This window comes from Arachis stenosperma, chromosome 5 (genome assembly GCF_014773155.1).
Source record: "Arachis stenosperma cultivar V10309 chromosome 5, arast.V10309.gnm1.PFL2, whole genome shotgun sequence".
NCBI lineage: Eukaryota > Viridiplantae > Streptophyta > Magnoliopsida > Fabales > Fabaceae > Arachis > Arachis stenosperma.
Genome location: NC_080381.1, coordinates 74,349,144 through 74,364,075, shown reverse-complemented (window position 1 = coordinate 74,364,075; position 14,932 = coordinate 74,349,144). Strand labels below are relative to the sequence as shown.

The 14,932-nt window shown below is 41.1% G+C and overlaps 1 non-coding gene across 1 annotated transcript; it reads right to left on the bottom strand.

Annotated features, from left to right (window-relative positions):
• Positions 1-768: 768 nt before the first annotated feature.
• Positions 769-872, bottom strand: LOC130984325 (small nucleolar RNA R71). The gene has a single exon (XR_009088267.1). It is a non-coding gene; the product is annotated as a small nucleolar RNA R71 (small nucleolar RNA).
• Between the last annotated feature and the right edge of the window lie 14,060 nt (positions 873-14,932).

The following is a 14,932-nucleotide window of genomic DNA, read 5'->3' as shown; positions in this document are numbered from 1 at the left end:
ATGTTTTTAAAAATCTTTTACTTAGTTTTCGAAAATTTCTTCCCCTCTTCCCACATCCTTCTATTTGTGGAGTAACACTCCTCCTCAATGCACAATTCGAACTCTATCTCACTAAGTTCGAATTCTCTACTTCCTCCTTCTATTTTTCTTTTCCTCTGACACCTCAAGGAATCTCTATACTGTGACATAGAGGATTCCATATTTTCTTGTTCTCTTCTCTTTCATATGAGCAGGAGCAAAGACAAAAGCATTCTTGTTGAGGCTGACCCTGAACCTGAAAGGACCTTGAAGCGAAAGCTAAGAGAAGCTAAGGCACAATTCTCTGTAGAGGACCTAACAGAAATCTTTAAAGAAGAAGAATCTATGGCAACCGAAAACAACAACAATGCCAACAATGCAAGGAAGGTGCTGGGTGACTTTACTGCACCTACTCCCGACTTCTATGGGAGAAGCATCTCCATCCCTGCCATTAGAGCAAACAACTTTGAGCTTAAGCCTCAATTAGTTTCTTTAATGCAACAGAATTGCAAGTTCCATGGACTTCCATTGGAAGATCCTCATCAGTTTTTAGCTGAGTTCTTGCAAATCTGTAACACTGTCAAGACTAATGGGGTTGACCCTGAGGTCTACAGACTTATGCTATTCCCTTTTGCTGTAAGAGACAGAGCTAGAATATGGTTGGACTTACAACCTAAAGACAGCCTGAACTCTTGGAAAAAGCTAGTCAATGCCTTCTTGGCAAAGTTCTTTCCACCTCAAAAATTGAGTAAGCTTAGAGTGGAAGTCCAAACCTTCAGACAGAAGGAAGGTGATTCCCTCTATGAAGCTTGGGAAAGATACAAACAATTGATCAGAAAATGTCCTTCTAACATACTTTCTGAATGGAGCATCATAGGTATTTTCTATGATGGTCTGTCTGAACTTTCCAAAATGTCTCTGGATAGCTCTGCTGGAGGATCTCTTCATCTGAAGAAGACGCCTACAGAAGCTCAAGAGCTCATTGAAATGGTTGCAAATAACCAATTCATGTACACTTCTGAAAGGAATCCTGTGAACAATGGGACAAATCAGAAGAAAGGAGTTCTTGAGATTGATACTCTGAATGCCATACTGGCTCAGAACAAAATATTGACCCAACAAGTCAATTTGATCTCTCAAAGTCTGTCTGGAATGCAAAATGCACCAGGCAGTACTAAGGATGCTTCATCTGAAGAAGAAGCTTATGATCCTGAGAACCTTTCAATGGAAGAGGTGAATTACATGGGAGAACCCTATGAAAACACCTATAATTCTTCATGGAGAAATCATCCAAATCTCTCATGGAAGGATCAACAGAGACCTCAACAAGGTTCCAACAATAATAATGGTGGAAGAAACAGGTTTAGCAATGGCAAGCCTTTTCCATCATCTTCTCAGCAACAGACAGAGAATTCTAAGCAGAACCACTCTGACTTAGCAACCATGGTCTCTGATCTAATCAAAACCACTCAAAGTTTCATGACTAAAACAAGGTCCTCTATTAGAAACTTGGAGGCACAAGTGGGACAGCTGAGCAAGAAAATTACTGAACTCCCTCCTAGTACTCTTCCAAGTAATACAGAAGAAAATCTAAACGGAGAGTGCAAGGCCATCAACATGGCCGAATTGGGAGAGGAGGAAGAGGCAGTGAATGCCACTGAGGAAGACCTCAATGGGCGTGCACTGACCTCCAATGAGTTCCCTAATGAGGAACCATGGGAATCTGAGGCTCACGCTGAGACCATAGAGATTCCAATAGATTTACTTCTGCCATTCATGAGCTCTGATGAGTATTCTGCCTCTTAAGAGGATGAGTATGTCACTGAAGAGCAAGTTGCTAAATACCTTGGAGTAATCATGAAGCTAAATGACAAGTTATTTGGTAATGAGACTTGGGAGAACGAACCTCCTTTGCTCACCAAAGAACTGGATGACTTGTCTAGGCAGAGATTACCTCAAAAGAGACAAGATCCTGGGAAGTTTTCAATACCTTGTACCATAGGCACCATGACCTTTAAGAAGGCTCTATGTGACTTAGGATCAAGTGTAAACCTCATGCCTCTCTCTGTAATGGAGAAGCTAGGGATCTTTGAGGTACAAGCTGCAAGAATCTCATTAGAGATGGCAGACAATTCAAGAAAACAAGCTTATGGACTTGTAGAGGATGTTTTGGTGAAGATTGAAGACCATTACATCCTTGCTGATTTCATAGTCCTAGAGACTGGGAAGTGCATGGATGAATCCATCATCCTTGGCAGACCCTTCCTAGCCACAGCAAAGGCTGTGATTGATGTTGACAAAGGAGAATTGATCATTCAAGTGAATGAAGAATCCTTTGTGTTTAAGGCTCAAGGATATCCCTCTGTCACCATGGAGAGGAAGCATGAAGAGCTTCTCTCAAAACAGAGTCAAATAGAGCCCCCACAGTCAAACTCTAAGTTTGGTGTTGGGAGGTTCCAACAATGCTCTGAGTGTTTGTGAGGCTCCATGGTAGCCCTCTGTCAAGCTACTGACATTAAAGAAGCGCTTGTTGGGAAGCAACCCAATGTTATATTTTATCTATTTTCCTTTGTTATTTTATATTTTCTGTAGGTTGATGATCATGAGAAGTCACAAAATCAATTGAAAAAGCAAAAACAGAATGAAAAACAGAAAGAAAAATAGCACACCCTGGAGGAGAACTTGATGGCGTTTAAACGCCAGTGAAGCTAGCAAATGGGCGTTTAACGCCCAGCCTGGCACCATTCTGGGCGTTTAACGCCAGAAAGGGGCACCAGACTGAAGTTAAACGCCAGAAAAGGGCAAGCACCTGGCGTTAAACGCCAGAAATGGGCACTAGCCCGGCGTTTAATGCCAGAATTGGCAAAGGGTGCATTTTTGCACGCCACTTGGTGCAGGGTTGATTTTTCCTTGATACCTCAGGATCTGTGGACCCCACAGGATCCCCACCTACTCCACCACCCTCTCTCTTCTTTACCCATTCACCAATCACCTCAACCACTCTTCCCCAAAAACCCCTCACCTATCAAATCCCATCTTTCTCTTCACCACTCAAAATTCAATCCATTTTCATACACCCTAAACACTACTTCTCCCCCCTTTGGCCGAACCACAAAGCCACCTCCATCTCCTCCATTTCTTCTTCTTCTTCTCTCTTCTTTCTTCTTTTGCTCGAGGACGAGCAAACCTTTTAAGTTTGGTGTGGTAAAAGCATTGCTTTTTATTTTTCCATAACCATTTATGGCATCCAAGGCCGGAGAAACCTCTAGAAAGAGGAAAGGGAAGGCAAAAGTTTCCACCTTCGAGTCATGGAAGATGGAGAGATTCATCTCAAGGGTGCATCAAGACCACTTCTATGAAGTTGTGGCCTTGAAGAAGGTGATCCCCGAGGTCCCTTTCAAACTCAAAAAGAGTGAATATCCGGAGATCCGACATGAGATTCGAAGAAGAGGTTGGGAAGTTCTTACCAACACCATTCAACAAGTCGGAATCTTAATGGTTCAAAAGTTCTATGCCAATGCATGGATCACCAAGAACCATGATCAAAGTGTGAACCCGGACCCAAAGAATTGGCTTACAATGGTTCGGGGGAAATACTTAGATTTTAGTCCGGAAAATGTAAGGTTGGCATTCAACTTGCCCATAATGCAAGGAGATGAACACCCTTACACTAGAAGGGTCAACTTTGATCAAAGGTTGGACCAAGTCCTCATAGACATCTGTGAAGAGGGCACCCAATGGAAGAGAGATACAAGAGGGAAGCCGGTTCAACTAAGAAGGCATGACCTCAAACCCGTGGCTAGGGGATGGTTGGAGTTTATCCAACGCTCAATCATTCCCACTAGCAACCGGTCCAAAGTTACTATAGACCGGGCCATCATGATTCATAGTATCATAATTGGAGAGAAAGTGGAAGTCCATGAGGTTATAGCCCAAGAACTCTATAAGGTGGCGAACAAGTCCTCTACCTTGGCAAGGTTAGCCTTTCCTCATCTCATTTGTCACCTCTGTTATTCAGTTGGAGTGGACATAGAAGGAGACATCCTCATTGATGAGGACAAGCCCATCACTAAGAAAAGGATGGAGTAAACAAGAGATCCCACTCATCATGAAATCCCTGAGATGCCTCAAGGGATGCACTTTCCTCTATAAAACTATTGGGAGCAAATCAACACCTCCCTAAGAAAATTGAGTTCCAACATGGGACAACTAAGGGTGGAGCACCAAGAACATTCCATCCTCCTCCATGAAATTAGAGAAGATCAAAGAATCATGAGAGAGGAGCAACAAAGACAAGGAAGAGACATTGAGGAGCTCAAGCACTCCATAAGATCTTCAAGAGGAAGAACAAGCCGCCATCACTAAGGTGGATCTGTTCTTTAATTTCCTTGTTCTTTATTTTCTTGTTTTTTCGAAAATTATGCTTATGTTTATCTATGTTTGTGTCTCATGATCATTAGTGTCTTAGTGTCTATGCCTTAAAGTTATGAATGTCCTATGAATCCATCACCTTTCTTGAATGAAAAATGTTCTTAATTGAAAAAGAGAAGAATTGCATGAATTTTAAATTTTATAACAGATTAATTATTTTGATGTGGTGGCAATACTTTTGTTCTCTGAATGTATGCTTAAACAGTGCATATGTCTTTTGACTTTGTTATTTATGATTGGTTTGCTCTTGAAAGAATGATGAAAAAGGAGACATGTTACTGAGGATCTGAAAAATCATAAAAATGATTCTTGAAGCAAGAAAAAGCAGTGAATACAAAAAAAAAAGAAAAGAAGCGAAAAAAAAAGAGAAAGAGAAAAACAAAAAAAAGGGGGAGAAAGAGAAAAAGAAAAAGAAAGAGATAAAGTTGTGATCCAAGGCAAAAAGAGTGTGCTTAAGAACCCTGGACACCTCTAATTGGGGACTCTAGCAAAGCTAAGTCACAATCTGAAAAGGTTCACCCAATTATGTGTCTGTGGCATGTATGTATCCAGTGGTAATACTGGAAGACAGAGTGCTTTGGGCCACGACCAAGACTCATAAAGTAGCTGTGTTCAAGAATCATCATACTTAACTAGGAGAATCAATAACACTATCTGGATTCTGAGTTCCTATAGAAGCCAATCATTCTGAATTTCAAAGGATAGAGTGAGATGCCAAAACTGTTCAGAGGCAAAAAGATAAAAGCCCCGCTCATCTAATTAATACTGATCTTCATAGATGTTTTTGGAATTCATTGCATATTCTCTTCTTTTTATCTTATTTGATTTTCAGTTGCTTGGGGACAAGCAACAATTTAAGTTTGGTGTTGTGATGAGCGGATAATTTATACGCTTTTTGGCATTGTTTTTAGTATGTTTTTAGTATGTTTTAGTTAGTTTTTAGTATATTTTTATTAGTTTTTAGTTAAAATTCACTTTTCTGGACTTTACTATGAGTTTGTGTGTTTTTTTGTGATTTCAGGTATTTTCTAGCTGAAATTGAGGGACCTGAGCAAAAATCTGATTCAGAGACTGAAAAGGACTGCAGATGCTGTTGGATTCTGACCTCCCTGCACTCGAAGTGGATTTTCTGGAGCTATAGAAGCCCAATTGGCGCGCTCTCAACGGCGTAGGAAATTAAACATCCTGGGCTTTCCAGCAATTTATAATAGTCCATACTTTGCCTGATATTTGATGGCCCAAACCGGCGTTCCAAATCAGCTCAAAACTGGCCGGCGTTTAACGCCGGAACTGGCACAAGAATGGGAGTTAAACGCCCAAACTGGCACAAAAGCTGGCGTTTAACTCCAAGAAGAGTCTCTACACGAAAATGCTTCAATGCTCAGCCTAAATACACACCAAGTGGGCCCGGAAGTGGATTTTTATGTCATTTACTCATCTTTGTAATTCTTAAGCTACTAGTTCCCTATAAGTAGGACCTTTTGCTATTGTATTTGACATCGGGGTAGCTATCTGGAGATCTTTGAATCTTTTGATCACTGGGGGCTGGCCTCACGGCCATGCCTAGACCTCATTCTTATGTATTTTCAACGGTGGAGTTTCTACACACCATAGATTAAGGTGTGGAGCTCTACTGTACCTCGAGTATTAATGCAATTACTATTGTTCTTCTATTCAATTCGGCTTGTTCTTATTCCAAGATATTCATTCGCACTCAAGAACTTGATGAATGTGATGATTATGTGACGCTCATCATCATTCTCACTTATGAACGCGTGCCTGACAACCACTCCCGTTCTACAAGCAAACAAGGCTTGAATGTTCATCTCTTGGATTCTTTAACCGGAATCTTCGTGGTATAAGCTAGAATTGATGGCGGCATTCAAGAGAATCCGGAAGGTCTAAACCTTATCTGTGGTATTCTGAGTAGGATTCAATGATTGAATGACTGTGACGAGCTTCAAACTCGCGATTGTGGGGCATTAGTGACAGACGCAAAAGAATCACTGGATTCTATTCCGACATGATCGAGAACCGACAGCTGGATAGCCGTGCCGTGACAGGTTACGTTGAACATTTCCACTGAGAGGACGGGACTGTAGCCATTGACAACGGTGATGCCCAACATACAGCTTGCCATGGAAAGGAGTAAGAAGGATTGGATGAAGACAGTAGGAAAGCAGAGAGACGGAAGGGACAAAGCATCTTCATACGCTTATCTGAAATTCTCATCAATGAATTGCATAAGTATTTCTATCCTTATCTTTATGTTTTATTCATAAATCATTCATAACCATTTGAGTCTGCCTGACTGAGATTTACAAGATGACCATAGCTTGCTTCATACCAACAATCTCCGTGGGATCGACCCTTACTCGCGTAAGGTTTATTACTTGGACGACCCAGTGCACTTGCTGGTTAGTTGTGCGAAGTTGTGTTTATGCCATGGTATTGAGCACCAAGTCTTTGGGGCCATTACTAGGGATTATTTGAGTAGTGAAGAAAATAGATCACAATTTCGTGCACCAGCATGCATGTATCTTCTCATAATTCATACCAAGCTTCAAGATAGTTTTCTTTGCTTCATAAAATGAACTTGAAAACTCTGCAAGTTCAAATGCATCATGTAAGAGTTCAAATATCATCGACATTGCCTTGTCAGTCATCCCACATATACACTTAATATGATACATCTTCACCAAAAAGAATAATCTTGAATATCTTGTACACTCTCCATACAATGGTAGTTCTGCATGACTTGCTAATTCTTCAAACTCCGCTGCATCATGTTGTTCATGAGCTACATTTGCCATCACTCTTTCAACTCCATCAATGTCTTCATCTGACTCTAATGATACTTCATTTGCCCAGTGCATATCAGTCCCAAGAGCATCTCCAAGCATGTCATGAATAGAATCCTGATTAAGCAAATCATCAAAAGCATTTGAAGCATCACTATTTGAGACATTACTACTGGGATCCCTTACCTCAATCTCACCATGACAAAACCAAAGTGTATATTCTTTCGGGAATTGGGTACATACCAAGTGATCGTACATCTCACCCTTTGTCACTTTTTTTCTAAAACCCCACTACAAATAAGGGCATACAGTTGTTTCAGCTAAACTAATTTCAAAGGCAAAATCAATAAACCTCCTAACCCTTTGCTCATACTCTATTGAGTTTCGCGGCTTTGTGATCCATGACTTATCCATTAAACCAATATAAGAATCTTCCTTCAAATTTAAAACAAGAGTATATCCTTAATTCTATCTACAATGCAATAAATACTAAACTATGAAAAGTACCATGCAATAAAAATATAGTTTGTTGATGAGCGGATAATTTATACGCTTTTTGGCATTGTTTTTAGTATATTTTTAGTATGATCTAGTTAGTTTTTAGTATATTTTTATTAGTTTTTTGTTAAAATTCACTTTTCTGGACTTTACTATGAGTTTGTGTGTTTTTCTGTAATTTCAGGTATTTTCTGGCTGAAATTGAGGGTCCTGAGCAAAAATCTGATTCAGAGACTGAAAAGGACTGCAGATGCTGTTGGATTCTGACCTCCCTGCACTCGAAGTGAATTTTCTGGAGCTACAGAAGCCCAATTGGCGCGCTCTTAACGGCATTGGAAAGTAGACATCCTGGGCTTTCCAGCAATGTATAATAGTCCATACTTTGCCCGAGATTTGATGGCCCAACCCGGCGTGGCAAATCAGCCTCAGAATTTCCAGCATTTAACGCTGGAACTGGCATAAAACTTGGAGTTAAACGCCCAAACTGGCATGAAAGCTGGCGTTTAACTCCAGAAAAGGTCTCTACACATGAAAGCTTCAATGCTCAGCCCAAGCACACATCAAGTGGGCCCGGAAGTAGATTTTTCTGTCATTTACTCATTTCTGTAAACCTTAGGTTACTAGTTCACTATTAATAGGATCTTTTGACATTGTATCTGCACCTCATGACACTTTACACATTTCTTTGTGTACTTCTTACAGCATGAGTCTCTAAACCCCATGTTTGGGGGTGAGGAGCTCTGCTGTGTCTTGATGGATTAATGCAATTACTACTGTTTCTTATTCAATCATGCTTGCTTCCATTCTAAGATATCACTTGCTCTTAACCCGGATGAATGTGATGACCTGTGACACTCATCATATTCTCAACTATGAACGTGTGCCTGACAACCACCTCCGTTCTACTTTAGATTGAGTAGATATCTCTTGGATTCTTTAATCAGAATCTTCGTGGTATAAGCTAGAACTGATGGCGGCATTCAAGAGAATCCGGAAGGTCTAAACCTTGTCTGTGGTATTCTGAGTAGGATTCAATGATTGAATGACTGTGACGAGCTTCAAACTCCTGAAGGCGGGGCGTTAGTGACAGACGCAAAAGAATCACTGGATTCTATTCCGGCCTGATTGAGAACCGACAGATGAATTCCGCTATGCTGTGACAGAGCATATGCAATCGCTTTCACTGAGAGGATGGGAGGTAGCCACTGACAACGGTGAAACCCTACACACAGCTTGCCATGGAGGGAGACTTGCGTGTTTAAAGAAGAAGACAGTAGGAAAGCAGAGATTCAGAAGATGGAGCATCTCCAAACCTCAACCTATTCTCCATTACTGCAATACAAGTAACCATTTCATGTTCTTTTGCTCTTTACAATCAATCCTGATAATTTCTGATATCCTGACTAAGATTTACAAGATAACCATAGCTTGCTTCAAACCGACAATCTCCGTGGGATCGACCCTTGCTCACGCAAGGTATTACTTGGACGACCCAGTGCACTTGCTGGTTAGTTGTGCGAGGTTGCAAAAGTGTGATTGCAATTTCGTGCACCAAGTTTTTGGCGCCGTTGCCGGGGATTGTTCGAGTTTGGACAACTGACGGTTTATTTTATTGCTTAGATTAGGACTGTTTTATTTTTGTTGGTTTAGAGTCTTTTAGTTGAATCTAGTTTCATATTTTAAGTTTGGTGTCAATTGCATGCTGTTGTTTTTCTTTTGATTTTCGAATTTTTCTTGTTCTTAGTCCTTTTTTGATTCATAAAAGTTCTAAGTTTGGTGTCCTCTTTGTGTTTTTCCTTTAAAATTTTCGAAAAAATTAGTGTTTGATTTTCTAAAATTTTAAGTTTGGTGTCTTTTTGTGTTTTTCTCTTTCCTCTTTTTAAGAATCAAATCTTTTTCATAAAAATTTTTCAATCATATCTTTTTAATTGCTGTTTTCAAAATCTTTTTTTTTACTAATTGATTCAGTTCTCAATTTGCTTTGATCTCATTTTCCCTTTTGATTTTCGAATTTTTTTTATTTTTTATTTCCTTTTGTTTATTTTTTTCGGTTATTCAAAAAAAAATAAAAAATAAAAATAAACAAAATTTATCTCTTTGCAATCATTATCATTTCCCTTTTGTCCATTATGGACTTAAGTGGAATTGATCAGTCCAGAAGGACTCTGGGGTCATATGCTAACCCCATTACAGCTGCATATGGGAGTAGCATCTGCACGCCCCCCATCAAAGCAAGCAGCTTTGAGCTAAATCCTCAATTCATTATCATAGTGCAGCAAAATTGCCAGTATTCCGGTCTTCCACAGGAAGAACCTACTGAGTTTCTGGCACAGTTCTTACAAATTGCTGACACAGTACATGATAAAGAGGTAGATCAGGATGTCTACAGACTATTACTGTTTCCATTTGCTGTAAAAGATCAAGCTAAAAGGTGGTTGAATAACCAACCTACAGCAAGCATAAAGACATGGAAACAGTTGTCAGACAAATTCCTGAATCATTTTTACCCTCCAAAGAGGATGACACAGCTAAGGCTGGACATCCAAGGCTTTAAACAAGAGGATAATGAATCCCTTTACAATGCCTGGGAGAGGTATAGAGGTATGCTAAGAAAATGCCCCTCTGAAATGTTTTCAGAGTGGGTACAGTTAGACATTTTCTACTATGGGCTTACAGAGAAAGCTCAGATGTCTTTAGACCACTCAGCTGGTGGATCTATACACATGAGGAAGACAATTGAAGAAGCTCAAGAGCTTATAGACACTGTTGCTAGAAACCAATATTTGTACTCTAGCAATGAGTTCTCTCCAGAAGAGGAAGTCATGACAGTAGTCACTGACTCTAATCCTCAAGAACAGATAATGGAGCTTAATCAACAACTACTCCTGATGACAGAACAGTTAGCAGAATTTAAAGAGATGCTCCATGAAACTAAAGTTGCTAATAAGAGCATAGAACTACAGTTGAATCAAGCAAAACAGCAAATATCTAAACAGATAACAGAGGAGTCTCAAGCAGTTCAATTGAGGAGTGGGAAGAACTTGAATACCACTGCTCAAAAGAGCAAAAAGCCTAATAAGGAACAAATAACAGAGGACAACCAAACCACTGTTCAAAATCCCTCAGAGGACAGTAAGAGCCCAGAGAGGAATATTGGCGTTCAAACGCCAGAAAGGGAAGGAAAGTTGGCGTTAAACGCCCATTCCTTGCCCAGTTCTGGCGTTCAAACGCCAGAAAAGGGGGAAAAGTTGGCGTTAAACGCCCATTTTCCACCCAATCCTGGCGTCCAAACGCCAAGGGAAAAACAGACACCCGAGAGTGCTGACAGTAATCCCTCTAACAAGGCTTCTTCAACCACTTCTGTAGGGAATAAACCTGCAGCATCTAAGGTTGAAGAATATCAAGCCAAGATGCCTTATCCTCAGAAACTCCGCAAAGCGGAACAGGATAAGCAATTTGCCCGCTTTGCAGACTATTTAAGGACTCTTGAAATAAAGATTCCGTTTGCAGAGGCACTTAAGCAAATACCTTCTTATGCTAAGTTCATGAAGGAAATCTTAAGTCATAAGAAGGATTGGAGAGAAACTGAAAAAGTGTTTCTCACTGAAGAATGCAGTGCAGTCATTCTGAAAAGCTTACCAGAAAAGCTTCAAGATCCTGGAAGCTTTCTGATACCATGCACATTAGAAGGCACTTGCACCAAGACAGCTTTATGTGATCTTGGAGCAAGCATCAATTTAATACCTGCATCCACTATCAGAAAGCTTGGGTTGATTGGAGAAGTCAAACCAACCAGGATATGCCTCCAACTTGCTGATGGCTCCATTAAACACCCATCAGGCATAATAGAGGACATGATTGTCAAGGTTGGGCCATTTGCCTTTCCAACTGACTTTGTGGTACTGGAAATGGAGGAGCACAAGAGTGCAACTCTCATCCTAGGAAGACCTTTCCTAGCAACTAGACGAACTCTCATTGATGTACAAAAGGGGGAAGTAACCTTGAGAGTCAATGAGGATGAGTTCAAGTTGAATGCTGTAAAAGCTATGCAGCATTCAGACACACCAAATGACTGCATGGGCGCTGACATTATTGACTCTCTGGTAGAAGAGATCAATATGGCTAAAAGCCTAGAATCAGAGCTTGAGGACATCTTCAAAGATGCTCAAACTGATCAGGAAGAGCCAGAGGAGGCAAAGGAATTTTTGAAAATTCCTCAGGAGAAGGATAAACCTCCCAAGCCTGAACTCAAACCACTACCATCATCCCTGAAATACGCATTTCTGGGAGAGGATGAAACTTTTCCAGTGATCATAAGCTCTGCTTTAAATCCACAGGAAGAGGAAGCACTGATTAAAGTGCTAAGGACGCACAAGACAGCTCTTGGGTGGTCCATAAGTGATCTCAAGGGCATTAGCCCAGCTAGATGCATGCACAAGATCCTGTTGGAGGATAATGCCAAACCAGTGGTTCAACCACAGAGGAGGCTAAATCCAGCCATGAAGGAGGTGGTGCAAAAAGAGGTCACTAAATTACTGGAGGCTGGGATTATTTATCCTATTTCTGATAGCCCCTGGGTGAGCCCTGTCCAAGTTGTCCCCAAAAAGGGAGGCATGACAGTGGTTCATAATGAAAAAAATGAACTGGTTCCTACAAGGACAGTCACAGGGTGGCGCATGTGTATTGATTACAGAAGACTCAATACAGCCACCAGAAAGGATCATTTTCCTTTACCATTCATAGACCAAATGCTAGAAAGATTAGCTGGTCATGATTATTACTGCTTTTTGGATGGCTATTCAGGCTACAACCAAATTGCAGTAGATCCCCAGGACCAAGAGAAAACAGCATTCACTTGCCCTTCTGGCGTGTTTGCCTACAGGAGGATGCCTTTTGGTCTGTGCAATGCACCTGCAACCTTTCAGAGGTGCATGCCCTCTATCTTCTCAGATATGGTAGAGAAATTTCTGGAAGTCTTCATGGATGACTTTTCAGTATATGGAGACTCATTTAGCTCCTGTCTTAATCACCTAGCACTTGTCTTGAAAAGGTGCCAAGAGACTAACCTGGTTTTAAACTGGGAGAAATGTCATTTTATGGTGACTGAAGGAATTGTCCTTGGGCAAAATTTCAAGCAGGGGAATAGAGGTGGATAAGGCAAAGGTAGAGGTAATTGAAAAATTACCACCACCTGCCAATGTTAAGGCAATCAGAAGCTTTTTGGGGCATGCAGGATTCTATAGAAGGTTTATCAAGGATTTTTCGAAAATTGCAAAACCTTTAAGTAACCTGCTAGCTGCTGACACGCCATTTGTGTTTGACACACAGTGTTTGCAGGCATTTGAGACCCTGAAAGCTAAGCTGGTCACAGCACCAGTCATCTCTGCACCAGATTGGGCACTACCATTTGAATTAATGTGTGATGCCAGTGATCATGCCATTGGTGCAGTGTTGGGACAGAGGCATAACAAACTTCTGCATGTCATTTATTATGCTAGCCGTGTTCTAAATGATGCACAGAAGAATTACACAACCACAGAAAAAGAATTACTTGCAGTGGTCTATGCCATTGACAAGTTTAGATCCTACTTAGTGGGATCAAAGGTGATTGTGTACACTGACCATGCTGCTCTTAAATACTTACTCACAAAGCAGGATTCAAAACCTAGGCTTATAAGATGGGTGTTGCTTCTGCAAGAGTTTGATATAGAAATAAGAGACAGAAAAGGGACAGAGAACCAAGTGGCTGATCATCTGTCCCGGATAGAACCAGTAGCTGGGACGTCCCTCCCTTCTACTGAGATCTCTGAGACTTTCCCAGATGAGCAACTCTTAGCCATTCAGGAAGCTCCATGGTTTGCAGATATTGCAAACTATAAAGCTGTGAGGTTCATACCCAAAGAGTACAGTTATGTGCAGAGAAAGAAACTAATTTCAGATGCCAAGTACTACCTTTGGGATGAACCATATCTCTTTAAGAGATGTGCTGACGGAGTGATCCGCAGGTGTGTACCCAGAGAAGAAGCACAAAGGATCCTATGGCACTGCCATGGATCCTAGTATGGGGGACATTTTGAAAGTGAGCGAACAGCCACTAAAGTTCTCCAGTGCGGCTTCTACTGGCCTACTCTCTATAAAGATTCCTGAGAGTTTGTGCGTAACTGTGACAGTTGCCAAAGAGCTGGTAACCTGCCTCACGGATATGCCATGCCTCAACAAGGGATATTAGAGATAGAATTGTTTGATGTATGGGGAATTGATTTCATGGGACCATTCCCACCATCATACTCAAACACTTATATTCTGGTGGCAGTGGACTATGTATCTAAGTGGGTAGAAGCAATTGCTACACCCACTAATGATACCAAGACCGTGCTGAAATTCCTCCAGAAAAACATTTTCAGCAGGTTTGGCGTTCCCAGAGTGCTAATCAGTGACGGGGGCACTCATTTCTGCAACAAACAGCTATACTCTGCTATGGTTAGATATGGAATTAGCCATAAAGTGGCAACTGCATATCATCCACAGACAAATGGGCAAGCTGAAGTCTCTAACAGAGAACTAAAAAGAATCCTGGAACGGACTGTAATGGCCCGAAGAAAGGATTGGGCAAAGAGCTTGGATGATGCTCTGTGGGCATATAGAACAGCATTCAAGACTCCTATAGGAACCTCCCCATACCAACTAGTATATGGGAAGGCCTGTCATTTGCCTGTAGAACTGGAACATAAGGCCTACTGGGCAACCAGATTCCTAAACATGGATGCACAGTTAGCTGGTGAGAAAAGGCTGCTCCAGCTAAATGAGCTAGAGGAGTTCAGACTCAATGCCTTTGAAAATGCAAAAATTTATAAGGAAAAGGCAAAGAAGTGGCATGACAAGAAGTTGTCAACCAGAGTCTTTGAGCCAGGACAAAAAGTTCTGCTCTTCAACTCCAGGCTCAAATTGTTTCCAGGAAAACTCAAATCCCGGTGGAGGGGTCCGTATGTGATTACAGGAGTATCACCATATGGATATGTTGAGCTTCAGGATATTGATTCTGACAAGAAGTTCATTGTTAATGGACAGAGAATCAAGCACTATCTTGAAGGAAATTTTGAGCAGGAATGCTCAAAACTGAGACTCGAGTGACTCTCAGTGAAAGTCCAGCTAAAGACAGTAAAGAAGCGCTTGCTGGGAGGCAA